General features: G+C 38.3%; 1 protein-coding gene across 1 annotated transcript in view; it reads left to right on the top strand.

Moving 5' to 3' along the window:
* Positions 1 to 20,007: 20,007 nt before the first annotated feature.
* Positions 20,008 to 27,470, top strand: part of RNF141 (ring finger protein 141) — a 44,880-nt gene continuing 37,417 nt past the window's right edge. The window contains exon 1 of the mRNA XM_058545981.1: positions 20,008 to 20,096. The gene's annotated coding sequence lies outside the window, so the exon portion shown is untranslated. The remainder of the gene's footprint in view (positions 20,097 to 27,470) is intronic.

The raw sequence follows: 27,470 nt of genomic DNA, 5'->3' as shown, positions 1-27,470 counted from the left end.
ACTTATCAGTGGTCACAGGTCTAGCTAAGTGGTAGAGGTAGGATTTACAGCACTTATCAGTGGTCACAGGTCTAGCTAAGTGGTAGAGGTAGAGTATGCAGAGCCCATACTCATTTCCCTTCACTGCTGTGCTTCTCTTGCACGTGACAATATAGTGACATAAACTATTCCAACTTGCAAGCTTGAAATCAGTTACTTGCCAAAAACAACGGTGGTGAAGTAAGAAAAACAATTCAGGATCCTGTCCCAACTTCAGGGACTCTTTCTTAAATTCATTTGCAATAACTAGGAGAAAAGGGAACCACTAAAAAACCTTGAGAACTGCTCCCTCATGGATGCAGACATCAACCCCAGCAAACACTTACCTGGTCCAGCTCATACAAGGCTCAGAAGGATGCAAGATAGGCTCCTCTAAACTCTTTTTTCACAGAGTAAAAAAAATAAAGTCCAGTGTTACAGATAGCTAGAAGTGGAGTCTGGCCTAGCAGTCTCCTTCTTCCTACTCAAATTCTCTTTACGTTCCATTGAACAAAGAGAAATTGGAAGAATATGAGGGACCACCCCGGTGCAGTCCTATAATCCAGCCTACCAAAGCCAGTCTTCAAACGAGGCAGGTAGACAGCCATATGATTACATTTCCAGGTGGTGCAAAGGAGCTCCCTGCCCAGAAACGCCTCTTCTTCATGCCCGCCTCCCCGGCTCAAACACTATAGATCCATTCCTTTGGGCAAAAGTACTCTGTCTTGAGAAGGAGTCTCCTGTAAAGCTGCATGCTTTTTATAAAGGCCAAGCCAACTATCAAATACTAACATGCCAACGTGAGTCCAATAAAGACAAGCTATTGCTAAGGGTAGAAAGCTGGAGTAAAGCAGGTGACTTGAGGCCCAGCTCATGCTTGCGCATAGTGAGAGTTTATAAATGTCCATTGGCTTGAACAAAATTAAATCATGTTGATTTCCAGACCAAAGAATCCTACATTTTATTGTTTTTCTCTAGACCTTTAGCGAGTGCCCAGAGCAAAATCAATTGCTCTAGGGAAGAACAGTTTTCTAAGGATGATAATAATAATATGCAAGTAAATAAGTTCTTACTAAGAAATGGGAGAGTCACTTACACACCAAAAAAGAAATGGTTTAAGTCTCCAAACAGGAAGAGAAGCAATTATTCATCAGTTCAACCTCCTAGTTAAATGTAAATAAAATTTAATTGTTTACCCTATAATAGTCTATATGTAAGGTCAAGGTTGACCTAAGAGCATTTTAATAATACTAAAATCAGCTGGGAGCATTCTCCTTTATGTATGTTCCCCAGGAAATGCCCAAATTTCCAAATAGAGCTGATGTGATTTAAGATGTACCCATTTAGTTTCTAGAAGGCCATTTGCTTTTAAAAAACAAACGTATTTTAGAATAGTTTTAAATTTACAAAAAAAAAATGTGAAGCTAGTACTGAGTTCCCATATACCCCACACTGTTTCCCCTACTATTAACATCTTATATTAGTAAGGTACCTTTTTCACAATTAATGAACCAGTATTGATACATTATTGTTAACTAAAATCCATACTTGATTCTCATTTCCTTAGTTTTTACCTAATATCTTTATTTCTGTTCCAGGATTCCATCCATATTACATGTAGTCGTCATGTCTCCTTAGGCTCCTCGTGGCTGTGATGGTTTCTCGGACTTTCCTTGTTCTTGATAACCTTGTCAATTGTGAGAAGTACTGGTCAAGTATTGTGCGGAATGTCCCTCAGTTGGGATTTCTCTGATGTTTTCTTATGATTACCCTGGAGGAGGGGAGACAGACAGACAGAAGTGAAGTGCCATTTTCCTCACAGCACATCAAGGGTACATATTATCAACATGACCTATCACTGTTGATGTTAACCTTGAGCACTTGGCTGAGGTCGTGTTCGTCAGGTTTCTCCAGTGTAAAGTTACTCTTTTGTCCTCTTTCCACACTGTACTCTTTGGAAAGAAGTCACTATGCACAGCCCATACTTAAATAGAGGGCAATTACGCTCTGCCTCCTTGAAAGCAGAATATCTACATAAGTTATTTGGAATTCTCCTGCACAGGAGATTCATCTATTCTCCCTCATTAATTTATTCAATCATTTATTTACATGAGTATGGACTGATGAACATTTATTTTCTACTTTAGGTTATAATCCAATACTATTTAATTTATTTTTTGCTCAAATTGTCCCAGCTTTGGCCACTGGGAACTTTTTCAGTTTGTTCCCATGTCTCTTTGACCTACCCCCATTATTGTGTTTTTCTTGGGCACTTCTTTACTTTTCTGATGATCCAAACTCATGTTATAATACATTTCCTGCCTCAGTCTCAGAATCAGCCATTTCTCCAGAGAGTCCTAGCCTCCTTTTTTTTTAGAATGGTATTAGAAATCAAGACCTAGGTGTGCTCATTGCTACTGGGATTTCATTGCTTCTAGGCCCTCTCCCATAAACCCAGGCAACAGCAATCCCAATATTTTCCAATTTCATAGACAAATGATTGTTTTTTAAATTTCAGGAGCAAAATAGGGTTTCCAACTTTTTAATTATTTTAGACAAAGATATATGAAAATTATACTGTCTAACATCACTATCGTTTTATGAAAGATAGCAAAGAGGAAGGATATAAAATCAGAATAAAGAGAAGTCACTAAATAAGTCCAGTTTTATGAAAAACTCACTACACAGACCTTATCTTTCTCATTTTAGTATGAGCCAGTGATGACTTACCCATTGATAAGTGCCAGTCAATGGATTGGTCCTTGCCAACTAACTAGAGGAAATAATTTTCTGAGCTGTAATTAAGATAACCATTTAGGATAATGTAGACAAGCTGAGAGCAAGTACACAAAGTCCTATGATTGGGATCTAATTCCTTCTGCCCTTCCAACTGTCTCTCCTTCCACATTCCTCCCCCTACTCCAGCCTTGCCCACCACATATACATACCATTACTATTAGGCAAAGAGAGAGCTCAGTATCTGAAAAGAGAGAGATGATTTACAACTCACAGTACTTCGAACTTACCTGTACTAAGTGCTATAATTTAGGCACAGACTATGGGAACTCAGAGGGGAAACTACTTCTGACTGATTTTATCTGGAAAGGTTTCATGAAGGTCATGGTATTTGAGCTAGGCCTTTATGGATATGTAAGATTTTGGTCAGGAAAATATGAGAAAGAACAAGTCTGAGATTTTTGGTCTTGCAAAGCCACAGAGATGTGAAAGAGGGAGCAGTGTTCCCTAGACGGCCAGTTGTCTACTGTGGCTGCAGCCTCCGGTGTCATGGCAGTAGGGAAGAGATGGATAAAAGGAGGCTGGGAAGGTATGCAAGTGACAGACTCTCTGGCATGTTCATTCTAAGGCTGAGCACCGTCTCTGATTGGCACATAAAAGCATCAGTGCCTTATGATCATCACGTAATAATAAAATTTGAGGGATTCTAAAAGATGATTCTCGTGGTGGTATAAAATATGGACTAAAAAAATTGTTAAACCAAACCTAGCTGATCATCAGACCCATCTAAGCAGATTTGTAAAAGTTCAAAATCACAGGCCCCCATCCCAGCCCAATAGAATCAGAATGTTTTTACATATTTAGGACCAAGAAATCTGTGTGGAAGCAAACAAACAAACAAAAGCAAAAAAACTCCCAAAGAATCTGATCCAGCTGGTCCCAGGACCAGTGAATGGGAATCACTGAACTAGAGAGAAGAGGGATGAGAAGCAGTAAGACAAAGAGTGCCCATGTGAGATGGTAAGGGCTTGGTCTAAGGCAAAGGCAGAGAAAATGGACAGAAAAGGGATTCCAGAGATGTTTCTGAGACTAAAATCAAAAGTCTTGGCTAATTGATTAGATATTAAAATAACTCAAAGGCAACAGTGAAGTTTTCAATTTGGGCAGCTACGTGAAGGGTGATTTCACTAGCCGAGTTAGGGAATGAAAAAAAGGAAAGCATGTTTGAGAGGGAAGATAATGAGCTTGGCGTGATGATGTGTTGTTTGTGGTATGGAAACAGAACATCTTGGTGGAAGTATCTATAAAGCAGGTAAAATTTTAGATATGGGGGAAAGAGAGGAATAAAGATAAAGATTATTAAGCCATTAACATGCAAATGATAGTTGAGGACTTGAGAGGGAATAGGGAGAGATTAGTTTATAGGTAAAAGAATGAGGAAAAATATCCAATAGTTGACAGTGAAAATTGCAGCAGGATAAACATTAACACGGGACCTCTACTCCTCTAATTGCCAGTCTACCTTTCCCCCTTATCTCCCTTCCTAAAAGGAAAGATGTACCTTGCTGCAGAGTCTAAGTCAACCTATATAAGAAAGGAATGAGCAGGAGGCAGGGAGGGAAGGGGAATGGGGAAGAGTTGCATGGAGCTAGGTGTCGAGAAATTTGGGGGATTTGTGGAAGGAGATGCCCCAGCGTGACTGTGGTCTGTGATGGAAGTAGATAGGAGAGGAAAGGAGATTTTTACAAACTTTGCTGTGGTATATGTATTTAAATCCCTTTCATGGTTTTTGAAAAAGGCAAAGAAAGGAATATTTTGAAGTTCGTTTTGATTGCTATGCTGTGTTTCTTTCACTTCAGCGCCACTCCAAGCCTGAAGCACAGACATCTAAGCTTAATGAAGCATAAAGAATTATTAGACTTGATAATAAAATAATACCGTCCCTGGAGTAGTATTATCCAGGGTCATTCAGGGATATGAATTAACGGCCATAGAGCTTGAATGGTGGCATTAATATTAACTGAATTGGCATGAACTCAATTTACTTTGTCTTACATATTCTCTGACCTCTTCTTGCTGTTTCCCAGATCTGAGTTCAAGCTCTAATCACTTTTCATCCATGCCTTTTCTCTCCCTGTTTGCAATCTCAGCAATCTCTCTGTCACACCTACAGTCCATCCTTCTGTCCTACCAAAGTAAATTTGATCTGATACAGAGCTCATCATGTCACTCTTCGGACCTCTGTAGGATCCCCATTTTTTCCAGAAGTCCAAACACATCACTATACTGGGTGGATATGGTGAGTTGGCATTCAGCATCTGTTTCAATGTGTGCCTTCCTAAACCGTAGAGGGTGGAAAACCAAAACTGCTTTTCCCAGACTCTCTACAGCTGGATACAAATTAGATTTGTAGGTTTTCCCTACTACAAGCAATTTTATGGATACAAATTAGATTCTACCAATTATTGCACACCCACATGAGTTAGAAGGCAGAAGGGAGGAGAGACCAACTTTATGCTACTTCAGCTATTGCTGCAGGCAAGCACGATCATGGAGATACTGAGCTTTTCTGCAGCAAAGTTCCAGAATCTAGCCAAGCTTCATGGGTGTTGAGAGGCAATTACAGTCATAGCAGCAATCAGATTTAGTTCTAAGCTCTTCCAAGAATTTCGTATGTACCTAATCCTCGTGTTAAATTTTTTCTATTTAAAATAGTTGGAGAGGTTTCTGTTTGCTGTGAGGGAACTCTGACTGATACAAATGACACTGAAAACACTTTACAATCTGGGCTCAAATCCTCTCAAATCCTCATCTCAAACCTTATCTCCAGTCATTCCTACAAGGATGCTTCATGCTATAAATACTACACGAGATCATTTGCCATTCCAGAATTTAATCTGTACTATACCCTCTCATCTTTGCAAGTGCTGATTCTTCTGTTTCAATTACCCTCGCCTTTCTTCCTAATTTTAAGTTATCTATTGCTGCATAACAAATTACCCCAAAACTTAATGGCTTATAACAACATATATCTCGAGTTGTGGTGGGTCAGGAATCCAGGCCTGACTAACTGGGTCCTCTGCTTCAGGGCTCTCACAAAGCTGCAATCAGTGTCAGCCAAGGCTATATTCATCTCAGGGTTCTACTAGGGGAGGAATCACTTCCAAGTTCACTTACACGGTTGTTGGCAGCATTTAGTTCCTTGTTTGCTATTGGCCAAAGGCTTCCCTCAGTACTTTCTCATGTGGAATTCGCCATTGGGGCAGCTCAAAAAATGGCCACTTGCTGCACCAGAGCAAGCAAGATGAAGAGCCAAAGAGAGACTGTGCTAGCAAGATGGAAGTCATAACCTTTTAGACCTAATCTTGGATGTGATATCCCATTACTTTTGCCATATTCTCTTCAGTATTAGCAAGTCCCTATGTCCAGCCACACTTAAGGGGAGGTGTTTATACAAGGGTGTGAATGCCAGGAGGTGGGGATCACTGGGAGCCATTCTGGAAGGCTGTCTCCTACATTAACGACTCCTTCTCATTTCTTCTCTTTGCAATTTGTTTGTATATCTGTTAGCATGTGCTACATTGTATTATTGCTAGTTATTGTGTTAGAAAAACTATCTTCCTCCTGTGTGTCTTTCCCTTACTCTCACGCTACCACCACACTCACAACACTTCTGACACCAGATATGTGGGGGGTTTTCGCTACCACAGCAATTTTCTGGGACACCAGTTGGGTGTCTTACAATTTATCTCAATTCTGACACTATCTACCTATATATGGCGTCAGATCCCACAGGTTAAGGGTTCAGTCCTACAAGACTGCCCACCCACTTCAGACACCAATCGTAAGTCCAGGTTGTTACTTGTGCTTCTGACCCATTAGCTATAAATCCCACTACCCCCTCCTTGGGTTCAATTAATTTGCTAGAGTAACTCACAGAACTCGGGAAAACAGTTTATTTACTGTTTACCAGTTTATTATAAATGGCTATGAAAAAGGATACAGATTAATATCCAGATGGAAGAGATGCATAGGACAAGGTATATGGGAAGGGGTACATAGCTTCCATGCCATTTCCGGGCACACCACTCTCCCAGCACCTCCACTTTGTTCACCAATCTGGAAGTTCTCCGAACCCCATACTTTTGGGATCTTTATGGAGGCTTCAGCACATCTCTGGAAAATTGGAGGTAGGGCTGAAAGTTCCAAGTTTCTAATCATGGCTTGGTCTTTCTGGCGACCAGTCCCCATCTAGGAGCCCAACAAGAATCACCTCATTAGAACAAAAGACACTGCTATCACCCAGGAAATTCCAGGAGATTTAGGAGCTCTGTGTTAGGACCCGAGGTCAAAAACTAAATATTAGAACAAAAGATGCTCCTAGTGCTTTTATCACTTATGAAATTACAAGGGTTTTAGGAGTTCTGTGCCAGAATTCAAAGGTAGAGACCAATATATATATTTTCTATTATTCCACAGTTGTGTACATATTTTATTTTTTCTTTCATCCTTAGCACTTGTGTAGTATATGCAAAGCTAGCACACATATAGTTGGCTCTCAGTAAATATTGTTGAATGAACGAATGCATACACTCTTTGGGATTTCATGAGCTCCACGTCATATCTTTATTCAGCTATCTGTATTGAGTGTTAAGATCATTCAATACAGGACCAATTGTTCCTGTCCACCTGAATACTGTTCTTCCTGATGACTGTCTTTAGGTATAGAATGCAGTTGTGAATAAGCCAGAAGAGGGCATAAAGGCTATTGGACTTGAACTTTACTCTCTGAGTTAGCCATTGACTCACCTTATTGAGCAATCTCGTGCTAATATTTATCTTAACACGGAAACTGTGTTTTGGACTACGGTCAAGTCAAAGAAAGTGGAACTCCCTCAGCAACCACAAAGCCAATAAATATTGGCAAAAATTTGGTTCCCTGTTCTCTAGATTTTTATGTTAGTCTTTGAAGTCTAGGATGCTTCTTGGCAATCTGGAATTCTGCACACTAAACACCATCATTTTCTAGAAATTAGAACACTTTGGAGACATTTCCGGACTTTTATTTTTTACTACTCCAATTGTTGTTATTTTGTTTGGATTTGGTCTTCAGCTAAGTTGAAGACATTTTTCTGTAATCAAAAAAGACAAAATCAATTAAAAGTAAAATCTCTATGAATAACCAAAAGACCTAATATGGTGCTCCATTGTGCATAGTCTTTTACCTATGAAGATTATGATTTCAGCAAAAATCCATATCGTAAATAATAACAGCAATAACAAAGACTCAGATGTTACAAAACTGCATACAATTACAGTATCATAACAAAATATCTTAAAATCATGTTATGTTTTCTCCTTCAGTAGCTTTTTTAAAAGAACCTATTAAAGATATACTATCAAGTGGAAGAACATAACAGAAACTTCTATATGGTAGAGGTATGGGGATGAGATGTCTAAATCTGAAGATTCAGCACGGAAAATACGTCTGGGTTATAAATCCGGAAAGGAGAGCAGGATGAGGTATATACCACTAAGAGAAATCAGAGATGATGTAAACTCACCATGGGTATTGACTGGTGTCTGGGTAGAGGCAAGAGGCAAACCTGATCCCAATTTGGACTAAAATATGCCTTTGTCTGCAGGGAATCTTGCCCTGTGTCTGAAATCCCAAGGCAGGTAGATCCAAGTATTAGGATGCTCAGTCAAAATGACACAAGAATACTTTAGTGAGTAAACTGGGTGGCCTGCATCAGCATGGGGGGAAAAAGTCATGTGGTGGCAACCAGAGCTGGGGAACACTTCAAACTTTACTGTAAGCAAGAGAATATTCCCATCCTTGCTCTCACCTCTACATGTCCCCTTTCTAATACCCTCCTCATGGGAAGAGGAGTTTCTAACCTGATTGATAAAGGCCGGGATCTCTACTGGGCCATATTTTACTGGTGGGTAGAGTTATTCTGCCTTAAAGCTCAGTACCCACTAGTGGCACTCGATTCTCTGCTTCCTGCCTGGTCCCTGGAGGCGTGGTAGCCATTCTCATCCATCACTTCCAACCTAATGTATATAGTTAGATAAGTGAACTTGTGGTTCCTGTTACCTCCTTCTCTTTCTGGAAACTACTTATGCCTCCAGGCTTAAGCCCTTTGCTCAAAAGAGTTTCCACGGAGAGCCCTGCACCGAGGGTTATTGGTTGATATCAATAAAGTGTGGGTGGGGGCAAAGATAATTATCTTTGTTACACTATCTATATACTTCCTTTATTCTCCTTTCCCAGAGTGATAGCTTGGGAAGCACCAATGTCCTGCTCCTTGACAAAAAGCAAACCTCCAGGTTCATCCAGAAGCAGGTGACTCGAATGTGCTCATAAGCAAATGTGATCACCTTCCATATGGCATTAAGTTTTTTCCCACTGCTCTTGGTCTAATTCCACTCCTATGAATACTATCTTATCTTCCCAGTGAGTACTGACGGCTTCTGCTTGTTTCTTCCTTCCCCACCAAGCACCGTGACTACTTTCTCTAGGTATCATCACATCTACCAGGCACCACTGCCCATACAAAGCACTGCTTCTATATCCTCTGGGACCTGCCACACCTATGAGGCACCACTGACTTTGCCAGACTCTGCTGCTGCTTCCCTGGTAGTATCCTAGGTCTCATTTACCAGGAAACAATGCTACTTCTCTAGATTATTTTTTGTCTACTAGAAACTGCTGCCTTTTCCTCCAGTAACCACAAAATTCTGCAGGCACTGCCATCTCCACCAGATATTATTGCAGTCACTGTTTCCTCACACAACGATGCACTGGAATCCTTGAAGTACCGAAGCTAAGGAATATGTCTAGACAGTCTTGTTGGATTTAGCAAAACAAACGCCAGGATGCCCACTTAAATTTGAATTTCAGGTAAGCAACAGATAATATTTAGTGTAAGTATGTCCCATATATTTGTATGAAGTAATATGTGGGGTACACTTATACTAAAAAATTGTTTGTTGTCCACCCAAAATTCAAATTTAACTGGGCATCCTTTATTTTATCTAGCAACCCTAGTGTGGGACAAGTGGAGAATTAGAGCTTCTGTCTCCATTTGTGAAAACCTCCATTAAAAACGGACCAAAGCGGTACCTACTATAACCTAATATACTGTCTTTCTAGTGCAGACAGCTTTTGTAGCTTTTCTTGACATCCCTCTGTAAATCTGTGACTTAGACTTGATCCCATGGGAATTGGTTCATGGACAAAACCTAGTCAAAATCACTTCACTCCAGTCCACGACCCATCCAATGACTAAGGCTTTATTAGACAGTCATTCATAATAGCCCAACTTCTTTTCCCTTCAGAGGAGTTCTCTCCCCAGGGGAAAAAAAGAGCAATAGAGGAGGAGCTTAGTCCTACAAGATAATAAAACATATTATAAAGCCCCTATAATCAAAACAATGTAGCACTAGTACACGAAGATAGACCAATGTAACAGAATAGTCACGTCACAAATAGACCTAACTGCATGTGACAATTTAATATATGTTAAAAGGGGACAAATCAGCTGGGAGGGGGAAAGATGGACTAAATGCTGTTTGGAACAACTGGAGAACCATTTAGCAAAAAGGATAAAATCATACCTGCCTTTCACATCATATGCCAGGAAAAATTCCAGATGGATTGAAGCTTTAAACATAATAAATGAAACCTTATAACTACTAGAAGAAAACATGCATCCTTTTATAACCTGGAAGTGAGGAAAATCTTCCTATCATGAAAAATCTAGACGCAATAAAGACAAGATTGGTACCTTTATAAAGACTAGACTACATATATACTTCGATGAATTTGACTACATAAAAATTAAAAAGTCCACATGGCCAAAAATTCCCATTAAGCAACATCAAAAGACAAATGACAAACCTGAAAATGGTATCTGCAATTTAAAATATAAACAAAGAGCTAATATATTTAATATATAAAGAGCTCTTAAACATTAAAAAATAAATAAAACCATTAACCCGGTGGGGAAAATGGACAAAACATAAGAATAGACAATTCACAACAAAAACGAAAATGGCTCTTAAACATAAGAAAAGATGCTCAACATCATTCATAACAAGAAAAATGAGAATTAAAACTAATGTCTGATATAGCACTTCTATCAAATTGGCACAAATCCAAAAATATGACAACATATTCTTTCAATCCAGATGCAGAGTAATGAGCGCTCTTATATATTACTGCTGATAATTCCTCCCATAGACAAGAATTTGATAATATCCAGCAAAAAAAAAAAATGTGAAATTACTTATACAAAAAATCATTCACTGCAGAATTCTATGGGTAATAACAACCCAAATGTCCATCAGTAGGGGTCTGGTTGAGTAAACTATTGTAAATCCACATGTTGGAATTCTATGTATTTGTCAAAAAGAATGAGGTAAATCTCTGTCCTTTAATTACTGGTATGGGAGTGATCTTCAGGATATATTAGTAAGTGAAAAAAGAGAAAGTTACAGAACACTACATTTTGTGTAAAAATGGGGTGGTAAACACAAATATATTTTTATTTACATATCTGTATATATGTATTTGCTTATATTTGCAAAAATACTGGAAAGAAAGATCAAAATATTTAAATATAGGAGTAAGGAGATAGCAAGGTGTAGGATTGGGAATGGGCATGATACTTCTCAAACATGCCTCTTTATATAGTTCCTACTTTGGAAACATAGAAAACTTCTACTTTTCAAAGGTAAAATTAAATTTATGAAGCAATCCTTAGAAGTAAAAAAACAAACTGAGAAACCACTTTAAAAAAAAGGAGAATTATTTCAAGGGACTAGAACACAGTGTTTTGACTCTACATTTTTAGTGATATATATTTTAAGAACAAATAGAGCAGTAAGAATGTGTAAACTTCATTCAGTAACCTAATAGTCTGTAGTCATACTAGTATTATTATTTTGAATCTGTTTTCTATATTTTATAAAGTAATGTAAGTAATTACTTAATGTTGTTAGGGATTAAGATTGTCAATGTAAGATAAAAGAGATATAAGTATAAAATCAAAGATTTAAAATTGTGCAATATTAAATTTAAATTAGGAACATCAGTTTGAACTCTAGATTGTTATTTTCTTTTCAAACACATACATTCCCTAGCTCTGTCCATGGAAAAGGACTAGAAGTAATGACAATCCAATAGCTGTGAATACACCTAACAACCAGGTTGTGGTCTCTAAATACCATTCTCCAGCGAAAGGATCCAGAACTCCTTGGAGGAGTTCAAGGTCTGGAGCAGGAGCTATAGAAGATAACCAGGGACCAGAACCCAAGGAAGCTACCAAAGCTTGTCAAAAAGACAATATCATGGGGTTACCACTGGCCAAAGATGGGACTATATAAACATCAAAAGTAATAATAAATGCAATTGATAAAATATATAAAACACATGAACTTATAATTATACTAAACGAAGTTAAAATTCCACACATTGGACACAATTGAAAGTAACTGAGTACCAACTCCTTAAAAGGAAAGAATTTGGCATTTCTCCTGCCTTTCTTGTATAGACAGTATTTCAGGGTAACCAAATAGCCCTGGTTCAAAAAGGAAAGTTTTTTATAGAAGTGACACTAGTAAATAAATAGTTAGAAAACCACCATTTTGTAATCCCTAATAAAATGGATTCATACTAACATCATAATGGATAAAACCATTAGATAAAATATTGATGAGAACCCCAGTGCTCAGTCTTAAAGTGGGACAAGCAGACATTGTGGGCCTCCTGACGCGATGCAACATGAAGCACACAGCACCACCTGTGAAGCATTCTTGCCAAATCAGTCAAACATGAATCTAACCAAGCCTCTGCATTTAAGGGAAATATGGGGAGAAAAGGAACAAGGTAAACGACATCACAAAGAAAAAAAACAGATAAATCCAGAATGTAGGGATAGTCTATACAACAACTGACCCAGTGTGACAGTCTTTATGCATCAATGTGGCTAAACTTTAGTCCTTCGTTTGTCAATCAAACACGAATCTAAGTGTTTCTGTGAAAGTGTTTTGTAAATGTAATTGAAGTCCGTAACCAATTGACTTTAAATAAGAGAGATTATTCTAGATAATCTGGGAGGTCTGATTCAATCAGAAAGAATTTAGGAGCAGAACTGAGGCTTCCCAGAAGAAATTCTACTGTGTATTGTAGTTTCAGCTCATGCCCAAAAGTTCCAGCGTGATAGCTTGCCCTATGGATTTCTAGCTTGCCTTACCAGCCCCTACAACTGAGTAAGCCAATGCTTTGCAGTAAATCTCTTAGATTGTATTTTCTACTGGTTCTGTTTCTCTCGTTGAACCTTGACTAATACACCCAGTTTCTGCAACAAATTAATAGCATGAAAAAAGGAGGGGAGGAGGACGGCTCTAAATTAAAATAGAAGTATGATGATGTACACCTGAAATTTATACAATGTTATAAACCAATGTTACTGCAATAAACGAAAAATTTAAAATATATATATAACAATCAAATGCAATGAGAGCATCTTGTTTGGATCCTAATTCAAAACAAATTAGCACAAATTTACTATCTGTAAAAAGACATTTTTTAGATACTGGAAAATGTAATCATGAACTGGCCGCTTCTAGTGCTGGTTTTCCATGTAGCAGAGTGATAAACTGACCTGGGTTTTTCTCTCTCAGAGGAGACTGGGTCATTTTCCATTGGTCTGTCTGTCTGGCAACAAGGACCCAAAAGACCAAGGTGGATAGCTCCCAGGATCAAAGTACTCTGTGTTGTTCTTGAACTTTCTCACTTCACTTCTGCTGGCCCTGTCGGCATGTGCTGGATTGATCTTTCCTTGCCTTACATGACAATGGTAAGGTTTGAGTCTTGCATTTGCATGAGGAGAAACATGACTTCTTTGATCTGTAGTTATTAGGCTTAGCTGGCTTAGGAAAAACCAGGCTTCCAGATGGAAGAGTGGAACGGAGCAGAGATGGCTGATTCATAGTAGTAAAACATTGGTGTGAAAGTAACTGACAGCTAGGGAAGAGAATGTTAACTTGTCTCCTAGCCAAAGAGGTTGTCAGGGAAGTGGATTCCTCTGGTTGCAGCAGAAAGTGTTCAAAGAAAAAGCAGATAATGACAAAAGAGTTGTTTGCAGGAGAATGGGAATTCCCGAGGTCATGACTGGGGCAGATGAGGAGATGACTGAGGCAGAGAGGAAGCTAGCCTGAGGCAGGTGAAGACGAGGTATGCCAAAGGAAAGTGGGCCATGAGTGGCACTGAGATCAGTGATCACACAACATAGCAACGAAGGTTTGTGGGGGAGGGTGTTGGGAGGCTTGGATTAACATGATAACAGTGGGGGTAGGTAATATACAGAACTAACTCTCCCTAAGATCCAGATAGATCTTTGGGGCAGTGGGGTGGTAAAATCACCCATCTATAATGGGTTCCCAAACACTGGGGTCCATTTTGTTGACCTGCTCTGGCCTGATACTGAGCACCAGCATTTTTATGGTATAGGCTTAATAAAGATAATATTTTAGGTTGCTTGGCAGCAAGTTACAAGATGGACTGAATAAATACATTTCAGGACAAGTTGATCAGCTAAGACGTATAAGTTATTATACTAACCTGTCTGTGAGATAACATGGAACTTAGACTGAGACGATAGTACGGAATAGACAAGAATGTGTTAAACCCAACAGAAATACAGTGCAGTAGCTAAAACTTGAGGTTCTGAAATCAGAAGTAGATTTGAACCCCTGCTCTGCCATTTATGAACTATGTGAACTTGGGCAAGTTATTTCACCTCTCTAGGGCTGTTTTCTCTTCTGTGAAATTAAGATAATATTAATATCTATCCTTAACGTCTATCTTTTAGGACCCTTGTGAGCCTTACATGAGATAATACATAAAGGACATTTATGGTGCCTGGCACACACTAAGAACTCAAAAAAAGGATAAAAAAATAGAACGAGGAGAAATTTTACAGGAAATACAGAATACCATGACAGAATGCTTTAGGAGACAGAAGGAAATCTCTTCATATGCTTTAGCTGGGAGACCAGAAGGAATACTGGTCTCCTTTTTATCAAGCCACTTTGATGTGGGAATTGTTGAGTTCAGGTGCCATTACTGTAGTACCTTCATTCCTGGGGAGATAGTCTATGAAAACATGGAAGTACAGGATTCCAACACCAATGAAAGATAACCACTGGCAATGTAGATTTGGAAATTGTCTGAATACAGGTGATAATTGAGGCTATGAGCGCATGGGCTCTCCAAATGTTTAAAAATAAAAGCAGAGGGCTGAGTACAGAGCTTGAGAAGCAGTGGCCAGAAAGGAGGGATCAATAAGATATGAAAACCTCCAGGTGCAGCATCCTGGAAGATGCTGAAGCTTTCATCTTAATTGTAGGTGACACGTTGTTCCTCAGTATTCTGCACTGATATAATCAAAAGCAGTAACGTACTGCAAAAAAAAGCACTAGACTAGCCGCCAGGAAATCTGGATTCTAACCCAGTTTAGTGAACTTGCTCTGCAGTCCTAAGGTGAATCACTTCCCATCTTTGGATCTCAGTTTCCTCATCTATAAAAGAAGGATGTTGGACCAGATGATTTATTAAACCATTCTGTGAACTTTATGATTTTATGAATTACAGGCAGGAAGTTAAAAATGTTTACAACTCATAGCCACTAACAGCCTTCCTCATATATTCCCACAGTCCTGTCACAGATGTTTAGTGACCTTACGAAAAGCAGGAGGCGTTGGATATACCTTCCTAGAAAAACATCATTTCAAAAGTCTCTCAAATTTTCCTGGTCTTCACTACAGGACTGTATTTACTACAATTTTTTTGAAGTCTCTAGTGTTTTAACTGGAAAATACCTACCTAAACCATGAAATCTGAATACACATTACAAATTGCAAGATTCATTACAAAAGGATCCTTCTTATGAAAGGGTTCACTTAGAGGTTCCTTCTTCCATAACTCTTAGTATTTATATTTATGGTTTTCTACAAACACTTTTCCTACACTTTTTTTATATGTAAGAAACATAAAGGTTTCCTTATCTTGCCACAAAATAACTCGATAACTTCTATTCCAGAGAGAATTTCTAATCTCTTCTACTATGGTTTTTAAGATAATCCTTACTACTGTCTTATTCTGTTTTACATTCTAGTTAATTCATTATGCTTGCGCAAAGTTAGGAAGAAAGCCATAGTAATGAGAAGGAACTATCTAGAGATGTCAATAATAATACTAATTTTAAAATATTTTAGTCTTGTAGTCTCATCCTCACTATATTCTCCGTGAGTACTGGTCCCATTTTATAAAATTGAAGGCAATTTGCAGAGTGATCTTCCTGACTCCCAGGCTCAGATTAAGCTGATAAAGCCTTTTAAAATTTAGATAGATATGTCTTTTTCCCCAATTTCACTGAGGTATTATTGCCATACAATAAACCGCTCATGATAAAAGTGTACAATTTGAGAAGTTTTGACATAAGGATACACCTGTGAAACCTTCACTCTAATCAAGAAAATGAACATATCCATCACCCCAAAAGGTTTCCTCCTGCCCCTTTGTGATACCACCTTCCCAACCATCTCCACTCACCCTGTTTCACGCCCCCACATCCCCAAGCAACCACTGATCTGCTTTTCATCGTTATAGCTTTTCTAGAATTTTATATCATGGAATTACACAGTATTATTCTTTTTTGGTCTGGCTTCTTTCACTCAGAATAATTATGTTGAGATCCATTAATGTCGTTGAGTATACCAATCATTCATTCCTTCTTATTGCTGAGTAGTATTCCATTGTGTGGATATACCACAATTTGTTGTCCATTCATCTGTTAATGGACATTTGGGTTGTTTCCAGTTTGGGCCTATTACAAATAATGCTGCCATGAATATTCATGTACAAGTCTTTGTGGGTAAATATCTAGGAGTGGAATGGCTGGATCATATGGTAGGTGTATGTTTAGCTTTTTAAGAAATGGCCAAACTGACTTCCAAAATAATTGTATCATTTTACATTCCCCACATGCAGTATATGAGAATTCTAGTTGTTTCACATCCTTGCCAATGCTTTGTATGATTAGTCTTTTTAATTTTAGCCATTCTAGTGACTAGGCAATGCAGTGATATCTCATTGTACTTCTAACTTGCATTTCCTTAATGACTAATGATGTTGAGCGTCTTTTCACGAGCTTATTTTTTCATCTATATATTTTCTTTGGTGAAGTCTCTGTTTAAATTTTTTGCCCATTTTTAAAATTAGGTTCTTTGTCTCCTTACTGAGTTGTAAGAGTTCTTTATGTATTCTAGTTAGAAGTCCTTTGTCAAATATATGTTTTGCAAATATGTTCTCCTAGTCTATGGCTTGCCTTTTCATTTTCTTAAGTGTGTTTTGAAAAACAGAAGTTTTAATTTTGATGAAATAAAATCTATCAATTTTTCTTCCTTTTACTGTTTGTGCTTTTTGTGCCATGTTTAAGAAATCTGTTCCAAATTCAAGGTCACTTAGATTTTTCTCCTATGTTCTCTTCTATAAGTTTTATAATTTTAGCTCTTCAATTTAGATTTATGATCAATTTTTAGTTAATTTTTGTGTATAGTATGAGGAAAGGATCAAGATTCTTTTTATTTTTTCGCATATACTATCCAATTCTTCCAGCCTTGTTTGTTGAAAAGCTTATCCTTGACCCATTGAATTCCCTTGGCATATCTGTTGAAAATCAGTTGACCATATATGGTAGGTCTATCTCTTGGCTCTCTATTCTGTTACATTGCTCTATTTGTCTATCTTTACACTGACACTGTCACCGATTAACTGCTCTGAGTAACTCAACAGAGGTTTCAAAAGCACTTAACTGTTTCTCAAATTTTTTTTTCAGTTATGTTAAGAGATACAATCACCAACTGCCCTGAACCAATCCAGACCCCACAGCAAGAGCAATGCTCGAGCAGATGGGCCGAGAAGCGTCCAAAAGTTACCTTTGCTTCATTTTAATGTTAAGATCTCCACTCCTGGAGGAGCTTAAGCCTTACTAGCCTAACATGTGATGTATGTAAAAGCATGTTTTCAAACTATGCCTGTGTGAGCTCATACCTACATCTACATGTAATGAGAAAACTTCCCTTTTGAATATTCATTCCCCATCTGAAATAAAAGGCACCTGTTTTCCCTTGCTCAGGGAGCCACAGCTTTGGAAGTGATTCCCTGTGGTCTCCTTATTTGCTGCAAATAAATTGTATTTTGTGTGACAACTACTTCTGATGAAGGCTTTGATTTCAACTCACCAAGAAAGGAACTCACTTTGGTTCAGTAACAATACCACACTATGTTGATTACTGTAGCTCTTATAATGTCTTGAAATCAGGTGGTATAAGTCCCTCAACTTTGTTTTTCTTGATCAAAGTTTTGGCTACCCTAGGTCCTTTGCACTTCCATATAAATTTTAGAATCAGCTTGATAATTTCCACAGAAAGAATCTGCTATGATTCTTATTGGACTTGCCTTAAATCTATAGATCAATTCAGAGATAAATAACATCTTAAAAATATTGAATCTTCTGATCCATTAACACGGTACATGTCTGTATTTAGATCTTTAATTTCTCTCACAATGTTTTGTAGTACAGTTTATATGCCTTTCACATCTTTGGTCAAATTTATTCCTAAGTATTTCTTTTTTTTTTTTTTTTTTTGCTGCTAAATAGTACTTTTAAAATTTCAGTGTCTAATTGTTCGTTTATAGTATATAGAAATACAACTGATTTTTGTACATTGACTTTGTATCCTGCAACTTTGCTAAACGCATTTACTAGTTCTAGTAGCTTTTTTTGTAGTATTCCATAGCATTTTTGTCTGCAAATACAGTGGTACTTCTTCTTTTCCAATCTGGATGCCTTTTATTTCTTTGTCTTGTTTTGTTGCACCAACTCTCCAATACTAGTATTTAACTGAAAGCAAGTTTTACAGAGAAATATTCCTGACTCCCAGACCCAGATTAGGCTCAACTATAGGACCCTGTTGAACTTCATTAGATATTTTTTTAATTTACTAAATCATTATTTATACTTCATTATTAGGCTCTTAGTTTTTCCAGGGTTCAAATATTCATTAAATGTTCAAACATTGAACAACTATTGCATGTCAGGCTCCGTGCTGGTTGTCAGGGAGACAATCTCAGTACGCTCTCCATACGGTTTAAAAAAAAAAGAAGTACACAGATAGACGTGGACCTGGCCCTGATGAAGTCTTACCATCTTACTGAGGCAGTTTAGACCAAGAGTTAAAAGCACAGGCTCCAGGTTCAGTCAGATTGGGTTTGAATCTGGCTCTGCTCCTTAGTGGTTGGTTGACCTTGGAAAACTTAATTGACCTTCCTAAATCTGTAAAATGAGAGTATTAATAACACCTACCTCATAGGATTGCTGTGAGGGTTACATTTAATAAGACCTTTAAAGTACTTAGAACAGGGCCTGCATAGTAAATAGTCAATAAGTACTATCTATTGTTAGAGGGCAGGTTTAATTCTTCACAAGGTAAATCTACAAATGACTGAGGAAGGACGGGTATGGAAACATTAACAAGCATAAGAAGTAGTTTACTTTAGCCGCTAAGCATAGAGGCAATAGTGTCAACCATACCTGGCCATCATATCGCCAACACGTGTTCATAATAATAATGTCTGCCATTTATTAGGGCTCACCATTCCGGACCCTGTGCTAGTAACTTTCCATATATTCTCTCATGCTTCGAATCTAGCTTGGTGAGCATAATCGGCCCCATTGCATGGTAAAGAAACGAGATGATCTCTGTGTAGCTACGAACAGTGGGAGGTCGGATGCCTAATAAGTGGTGGCTTGGAATTCAGCCCTTGACCAAACCGGGGCTGGCACTGTGGCCTTTGTCACCAGCTGGGCCCTGGAGAGCCCGCTCGGGAGATGGCACCAGGAGAGGCGGCAGTCGGCCAGGCCGTAACACCCCATGCGGCTCCGGCCTCGAGGAGCTGCCAGGCGAGGCCTCTCCCGCCGCCACTTGGGCGCAGCCCCCTCCTTGGCCTTGGCCGCTACCATTCCCTCTCAGATGGCCTCGGGGTTCGGCTCGAAGGTCTTCAGGAGAAGGGAGGCCAGTGAGGTGAGCCGGGGCAGAGCTCTGGGGAGGAAGGTTAGGCGCTCTCTCCAGGCAACGCGCTGGGGGCAGGGCCTCTGCGTCACTGACGTGCGACCCGGTCGCCGCCCGAGGCGCCGGCGGCGCTCCGGGTCTGAGCGGCGGGCTGGGGCGGCGCCGCTGCCGCCGGAAGCGCGATGCCTTGAACTTGGGTGAGCCCCGCAGGCTGTCTGTCCGCCGTTCCTCTTCCCAGCTGCTCCACGACCTCGGGCTGCGGTGGAATCACCGCCAGGCCTCGACTGCCGGGCCGGCTTCAGTGGGGAGACAGGCCCGGCCCGCCGCCCTTTCTAGGCCTCGGCTCGGGGAGCGGGGCTGGCTTGGGAGGCGTTTCCGTGGATGCGCCGTCCCCCAGCCGGCCCAGCGGCTAGGGGTGGAGGTGGCTGGTCCTGTTTGGCGGGTGGTTCTGGGGGCCGAGGAGAGGGTTTTCCTTCCTCCAGCCCGGAACCGCTTTTGAATCTCGCCGCCGGCCGGCGAGCGTAGCTGTTGGTTACAGTGCAGGTGCGCTTGAGGAGGGGCCGAGGCGGCGAGGAAGAGCCCCGCGAGGGTGGCCGGAGGGTGGCCGGTGTCTTTAGTAGACTGCCCGTGCGCCCCCGCCGCACCGGACCCTCCAGATTAGAAACCCTTGCTTGGGGCGACTGCTCAGAAAAGGCCAAGTCGATCTTCTTAGCCGGCCCTGCGTTTCTAAATTAGGTTAGGCTGCTCCCCTTCCCGAAGGCTTTGCCTTGTCGAACCAGCTACCCCGAGACCCGGCTGCGACAGAGCGTTTCCTTGCTAATCATGGTAGTAATTATTCCTGGAAAGGAAGCCTTCTGTATTAGCTTTTGAAATGACTTCTGTTATTTGTGTCGTGTTACAAAATGTGGATTTAGTAGTAGTATTCAGATTTATCCCCAGCCCCTTTATTAAATTGCAATGTACGTCCATATTCTGACCCTGTCCTATTTCACGGTGGCAAGTGATTCCGTTCTTTCCTCTGGCGTATTTATAAAGCCGCCGTAACGCTGCCCATAGTTTATAATTCTTAGATCTTCTGCATAAAGTTATTCTTTTCCGCTCCCCTTCGCCCACTCTTCTTGCTATAAAATGAACTCCAGCCGTTCAGAATTTCATTTGGGGCAAGAAGTGCTGCGAACCAGTGATCCTAAATTAGTCACCTCTGTTGAAGTCACCCCTCTAAGAAGTGATGCTTTCTGAGTTCAGAACTCAAAAATAATATAGAGTTTTCTCCAGTTTCTAAATATTTTCCTCCAGAATATGATGTGTTCTCCAAAATGTGTTCTTTGTCATTTGTGTAAGTGAACTTTATATTTGATGTTTGTAGCTGATCCTTCTTAGTTCACGTCTAAACACTTAACACGCTTCCCCCTCTCTTCCCAAAAAGGTAAGGAAGGTCCAGAGAGAATTCTTGTAAGCCTAGTTACGGTATTTTTCCAAATATGAAATGTATTTAGTGAACACACTGGTGCTATCAGAAATGCATATTCTTAATCTTAATTCTTATCCTTTTGTAGTTTTTCTTTCTATAAAATTTTTTTCTGATTAAGATCTTTGAGCCCAGAACAGGCATTCCAGATTCTGTAGTGACTCTGACTGGTCTGATTGTTTCATGTGTATCTGTTATAACTGCTGTTAATTTCTTGTCTTGCAGAACAGCTGATAATCTGTTTACAAATCTAGAGTTTGAATAAGCAATAAGAAATTAAATAGTATCCTTAGAGACCTATTTTTTAGTACTTAATTTTTATCACTGATGTTAAAGCTGACAATGAAAATAGTTGATGATTATTTCAATTATAAATATCTTTGTGTAAGTAAAGAATTTGATACAAAATTTCATGGAGAACAGGTTTCAGAGAGGTTTTCTAAATACTACAGAACTTGTGAGCTAGTCAACTTGTTCCACTGTCAGGCTTATCAACTTTGCTTTAATCCTTTTATGAATGGATATGGTTTAAATTTTCATAGAGTTTTTTTTTTTTTTGGCCAATTACCCATGATGTAATTTTTATATCTTTATAAGAATATTTGAACTACAGCAATTCATTTGTTAGAAAAAGAAGTAATCAAGTGTATGTTACCACCCACTAGTGACATTTTTGGAATCCTTGATATTCTTGTGAGTTTCAAAGTAACAATTGTTCTTTATTTAGAAAATCCTTCAAATATTTCTTGAAAGCACATTATTATCCCTTCTAGAAAGGACTGAATTATAGGTGACACAGTAGTATGAGAGCTGCTAGTTCTTTGAGAAATCTTGACCAGAGATTTGTCTTTTGCTGAATTCTATGCCATTGGTTTGAAAATTACATTCCTATACAATAGTACAGTTCCATAATCTAGAAGGAAGTATTTTGCTAATATCAAGTAATGAATATCTCTCAGTTTACATAAACATTAATTAATTAATTAATTTTTTTGTGAGGAAGATCAGCCCTGGGCTAACCTCCGTGCCCATCTTCCTCCACTTTATATGGGACGCCGCCACCGCATAGCTTGCCAAGCGGTGCGTTGGTGCGCGCCCGGGATCCGAACCGGTGAACCACGGGCTGCTGCAGTGGAGTGCGCACACTTAACCGCTTGCGCCACCGGGTGGGCCCCCATAAACATTAATTTAATGATAAAATTTACAATTTTGTATTTTTTTCTTTCATGTATTTTTTAACTTCAGCTTCTCTCCAAGTTAGTACTGGTAAGATGACTGAACAAGTTAACAAGAGGCAAAAGAATACTAAGTGAATAATAAGAAAACAAAAACTGTCAATATATACTATATCCATTCATAAACATTTATTGTATGCTTATGTATCTGCCAAAAGAGAGAGCACAGCTACTATCCTCAAAAAGCTCACGGAGGGGGATGGTCAAGTGACCTAACTCCTAATATGTGCCATGATAGAAGAATGTGCAGAGTCACCAAAGAGGAACACTGAAAAAGCTGTGCTGAGTGACTAGAGGGTGGCCTCAATAGATTGTTTTTGTGAACATGCACCAGTTGTGCATGTCCACAACCACCGGTTGTGGTTTTATGTTGCATGTAGATCATAGAGTCATATTTTTATGCTAGTGATGGATGTTAATATTTATCATTATTTTATGATATTCAAAATGAACTGTAAATTCCGGGCCATCTGCACTGAACCAGGTTAAGAACCACTGTTCCAGGCCCTCTCAGTAGTCTCTAGATAGTGTTACCTTGTAATCCAAGGAGTTAGTGATCAGGTTTCCCAGATACCAAGTGCAATTGTAGGATAACAAGTTAATATGCTGCCTCAAATGATAAACCTTACCATTCAGAGTTAGGGCACCAGATCAAAACAATGCAGAAACAAAAGGGACCATTTTCTAACTCAATAAATAAGCAACTAAGGCTTCTTTTTAAATAGCTGTTTGGTGAGCACATTGATTAAATTATCATTACATGTTTTACTCTAAATATTAAGACTATATATTTCAAAAGTTTAATTTTTTTTTTGTTAAGTAATGTAAGTGTAATTTAACGTTTTCATTCTGGTTGATTAGCATCTCTTATTGCATTTTGATTGGATTGGTACAGGAAAACTAGAGGAGATTTAAGTTTCACTTTGGGAGTAAAATATTTTAGAGGTTACCTACTCCGCTTCTCACCCAAGCGAAAATCTTCTCTAAAACACTCATTAGATGAACTTCTGATCTTTATTAAACACCTCCACACTTCCAATGAAAGCAAGCTCACATACATTACAAGACAGCCCTTAACACTTCTGGATAATTATGGATGATAGGAAATTCTTACACTGACCTGAAATCTGCCTTATTTAAACTTTATTGGCTATTCGGTTCTCTGAACTACATAAAATAAATCTTACTTCCTCTTCCACATGAAAACTCTTCAGATGTTTGAACAAACCTATCATATTGCTTCACATGGTTACTAAACTATGATTATCTAGAATAAATTGCTTCGTTTCCTTTTCGAGATCCTTAACATCTTGTATGCTCTCCCAAATATGTTCAAATGATGAATGCCCTTTAAAAGTGCAACTGCTTAGAGCTGATTACAGAACTTCAGTGGGGTGGAACCATTACAGAGTACAATGGGACTGGGCTCTCGCTCTGGACGTCTGCTTCTAGCAAGAGTTTAGGATTATTTTAGCATCTTTCTTGTCCCTCTTTACTATTGACTTAGTTTGACTGAAACCCTCAGAGCTTTTATAGTTGAACTGGTTTTAAGCCCATCTTACCTGTGTGTTTTTTGTGCAATTGGCTTTTCAAAACATATTCAGGATTTAACTCTTAAGTTGTATTTGATATAATTTATTCTGTTTCAGAAAATCAGTATCTATTTCAGTCTTAATTCTGATATTCAGTGGACATTATTCATTCATTTCAATTTTAGTCATCCACAGACTGGGCAGGCATGGAGTCTTGTCTTCGAGTCATCAGTAAAAATGTTAAACAGTCCATCTCTTGGTGCCAGTCTTTCTCTCCCTCTGCTGCTCTGCGTTAGTCACTCTGGCCTTTTTTTATTACCGCAAAGGCACCATGCTCCTTCCAATGTTCGGCACTTTCTATTACCTCTGCCTGGAATGTCCTCCCTTCACCATGCCTCTACCGCTCTTCTCTGGCTGACTGATCATCTCAAATCAAATGTTTGCCTAAGGACTTCTTCCCTGATACAAGACTAGGTCAAGTCCTCCTATAGGCTTTTGTAGCACCTTGTTTGGCTTGCTTGTTTGGCTTAGTGCTTCTCATTTTGTAATTGTATGTTTAGTGGTGTGATTGTTGTCTTTTCCCCACTGTGTCAGATGCCTCCGTGGCGTCAAGAACCATGTTTCTTTCACTCACCGTTGTATCCCCAGAACATATCACAGCACCGGGCACATGGTATTTGTTGAGTTTAATTTTTAAAAGACCATATAACGGGGCCAGCCCCGTGGCGTGGCGGTTAGGTGCTCGCGCTCCACTGCTGGCGGCCCGGGTTCGGATCCCGGGCGCGCACCGATGCACCGCTTGTCAGGCTGTGCTGTGGCAGTGTCCCATATAAAGTGGAGGAAGATGGGCACAGATGTTAGCCCAGGGCCGGTCTTCCTCAGCAAAAAGAGGAGGATTGGCGTGGATGTTAGCTCAGGGCTGATCTTCCTCACAAAAAATAAAAATTAAAAAAATACAAGACCATGTAACACAAAGGTTCCCTAACACCAGTCTATAACCATTGGCTTCTGATGATGTTTTCACATGTTTGGATTAGAACAAAAATAAAAAGGACAATAGTGTAGGTGTATATATGTAGTATTTGTCAGTGTGAAGTTAATGCCTTTTGGGAAGGACTTTTATTCTAATATTCTATCCTTCTACTTTTCAGGTAATAAATTCTTCTTTTTTAAATTTTTATTGTTTGGGGATTTTTTGCTTATTTCTGGAAACTGTCTTTACTTAGAATAAAAATAAATGTGCAACACCATGATGCTTTGAGATTTTACTAGTCTGTAAAATCCAGAAATCACTAATGTTGAATACCGTAGAGACCACCTCTAAGCTAAGAACTTTGTTTCTCTTTGAATGTAGTTGCTATGAATCCACTTGACTATATTTAAAATATATAGTTTTGCTTTCAGAGATTTTTTTTTTAGTGGCCTGGATCTTCCTCAACAGCTTCCTTTCATTTATCTCTGTAATATTTATCTTATTTATCTTATCTTATATGTATTATAAACTATTTATCTTATCTTATATGTATTATAAACATTACATCTCTGTAATGTTTATCGTTGCCAAGTAGGCTCAGATTCAAAACAGTAATTGTTGAGTTTTTCTTTTTTAGTACAATTGTAGTTTTCCTATATTTTATGTGAGTAGAAGAATAAACCTCAAATACAGTACATTAAATTTTAATACCAAAAGCAAATTTACATATTATGGTTACTGAGAACTCTTATTATATATGGTTTCATAAAGTTATATATTTTATAGAGTTATAACTTTTTTTTTTTTTGATTAAATGATAAAGCAGGTTTCCCGGCAAAATTTTTTCTATAAAATTTTACTATTTCACCTGCTTTATATGATATGAGTGTTAATTTGGCTGAGATAAAATGATAGTCTTTGATGGGTAAATAAAATGGAATTTCTCAAGGAGGGGATCAGATTTTTTTTAAATTGTAATGCATTTTTCTTTTTCTAACTTTATTTTTAAAAAAAACAATTAGCTATGTGACTTTGTTACTTTAACCTTTCAGTGCTTGTTTCTTTAACTATCCTGTTTCTTCATCTATAAAATGGTTATTATAGGGAGTTAAATGACCGAAATCATGAATATGTGTAACGTGCTTAGAAGATTGTGTTACATAATGGAAGTGGTCAACAAATATTAGTTGCTTTTACTATTATTAGTAGTAGTGTTGGTATTAAATAGGGATTTTCATATTCAGTTATAGAATAAGTCAACATAAGTAAATACTAAAAATTTATATTAATTTCTATTTTAACCATATTCTCAATGCTTGATATTCTGTCATTATTTACCAAAGGAAAAAGCTATCTAGAATAAAAACATCCAACTCTTCTCTAGCCACGATACATAGAATTATATCTTTTAAGACTTTAGAGTAAGTGGTTATTAAATAAATGTTTTGTGATTAAATTTTTTAAGTCAATTCAATAACTTATTGATCTGTATTAATAGTAGATTATTAAAGTAGTGATCCAGCCTTTTAACTAAAATATCACCTTCATATTTAGAAAATAAGTTACATAAATTTTAAGTTAACACCTAGAGAAGTTAAAAAGCAAAAGAGCTGTCTTTTTTTTTTCTAAGCAGAAAATGTAAGGTGGTTAAATAATCTAACATTGTAATTTTCTTAGGTTTTTCAAACCAAAAGTCTGTTTAATTTATGTATATTTTACAATTAAAAATAAGTTATACATTTATAAATGAAGTAATTCAACAACAAATTTCTTTTAGCTGGTGTAATTATGTAATGATTATATATCATAGTATATAATAGTGGTTAAAAATATGAGCACTAGAATCTGAAAAACGTGAGTTCAAAGTTCACTTCAACCACTTACCAACTGTTTAACTGTAGATAAGTCACTTAGCTCTATATCCTTATTTGTAAAATAGGAATATAATAATGTCTACCTCTTAGGGTTGTTGTAAGAAATAAATGAGATAATATATGGAAAGCCCTTAGTTTGGAGTCTGACTCATGGTAAGCAGTCAGGAAATGTTCTTAAGAAAATTGTATAAGGTAAAGAAGCTTCCTATTAAATACAGTCACTTAAATGCCTTTGTGTGTGCATGCATGCGCGCATCTGTGTAATGGTTTTTGACTTGGTGAAATTATAGAAGTTAGAAGCTCCACACCCTCCCAATAATGTAAGTGAATCCTGTTTTCTCATTTAGCTATGTAATCTTAATAAATAGAAATATAAATCTTTAAAAGTATCATTGTTTAAATAAAGTCCACCTTAGGCTCATGTAAGTCTAATGAGCTCTCACTTAAAGGTATTCCTGGTTTTTCTCAATTTTCTTGAAGGGGTGGATA

Source organism: Diceros bicornis, chromosome 7 (assembly GCF_020826845.1).
Source record: "Diceros bicornis minor isolate mBicDic1 chromosome 7, mDicBic1.mat.cur, whole genome shotgun sequence".
In the NCBI taxonomy this organism is placed as follows: Eukaryota; Metazoa; Chordata; class Mammalia; order Perissodactyla; family Rhinocerotidae; genus Diceros; species Diceros bicornis.
The sequence above is the reverse complement of the archived record's forward strand: the minus strand, read 5'-3'. Positions and strand labels throughout refer to the sequence as shown.